The sequence below is a fragment of the Schistocerca cancellata genome, chromosome 4 (genome assembly GCF_023864275.1).
Source record: "Schistocerca cancellata isolate TAMUIC-IGC-003103 chromosome 4, iqSchCanc2.1, whole genome shotgun sequence".
Classification (NCBI taxonomy): domain Eukaryota; kingdom Metazoa; phylum Arthropoda; class Insecta; order Orthoptera; family Acrididae; genus Schistocerca; species Schistocerca cancellata.
In genome coordinates this window covers 934,220,385-934,221,811 of record NC_064629.1, presented here as the reverse complement: position 1 = coordinate 934,221,811, position 1,427 = coordinate 934,220,385, and positions in this window count along the sequence as shown.

Below are 1,427 nucleotides of genomic sequence, written 5' to 3'. Positions count from 1 at the left end.
TGAATATATTCCTATATTTATGAAGTCTGTGTACGAAAATTAGTACTCAGATAATAGCTTATACTAATATCAGAGCTCAAATTGTATTTCATAAAGATATTTTTTTGTTTACAGGTAAGCACCAGCCATACTGTGGAAGACACCGCTTCGAAGAACTTACAAGTGATCAGATCCAGGCGACGTAATAAAATCACAGCTTCAACAGGTTCACTTTTAATTTGCTTTTGTGTGAATTACGCTTGTACTGAGAAGAATGTATTATAAACACCACATAAATTTCATATCTAGAGCAAATACTAATGCTATTGAAATACATGCACATGTTTAGTTGGAGATAGTGGTCTTTCTTGCATTCAGAGAAGCTGGCATTGAGTTGTATACTGCAGTAGATATAAAGGGTGTATCATGATTGATGGCGTTAACGCATACTGTTGAAAGTACACGGTAATAGAAGCAAAAACGTCTAACAGGGGCGTTGGCTCTAAAAGCATATTTTCGCCTCTAATTATAATACGAACTGTACACTGGTGTGTAAAACTTCAAGTTGAACGTATCTTTCGCGTGATTTGACACTGCCAACGAAATTTTCATCATACTTAGAAAAAACCGCTACAGTATAGTACAGAGGACAAGTTAAGGTGCCATGAGACGAAAAAACCGCTACAGTATAGTACAGAGGGGAACTGAAAGAAATGTGCCATGAGACGAACAGAAATGACACTTTTATTCAAAGACAGTAATTGCTCTGAAGTCACCGCGAGACATGCTGGTCCCCTGGCCTTTACAAAAGGCAAGACATGGTTCTTCATAGATTGTGTGACCACCATGGACGGCAGTGCATGCTCTCTAACGTGTTCCCATGTCGGTCACAAGGTTAGTAAGGAGTTCTTGTGCTAGTTCGTTGCACTCTTCCACTAGGGCGGTTGGCAACTGCTGGATGATCACTTATGTATTTCTGTGAAGCCTGAAAGATAGGAGATGGGGTACAGCCCGGAGTAAAGATGTGAGGATGTGTCGTGTGTCATGCTCGAATAGCTCAGTTGCTACAGCAGTTGCTTACAAGACACAAAAGTACCAGCTTCGAATCTCGATCGAGCACAAGGTTTTAATCTGTTAGGAAATTTCAAGCCAACGCACACTCCACTGAAGAGTCAAAATTCATTCTAAATGGTAGCATATGGACTGGATTAGATTTATTGCAAAACAGACACACGCTTCAATTTTAAATAGAAGATAATTAATAGATACGTTTGTGCCTGTGAGAGCTTGCTTTGCAAGTGAGTCTGTCACACAAGGGTTCATGCATTTTAAATGTGTATCTGGATTCCGAAGTTGTGCATCGGCAACAGATGCTGGTGCTAATATTCAACTATCTTGGTTTTAAAGTTCACAAATCTAGGTAGTTTATTCGTCTGTATCAGGTGATG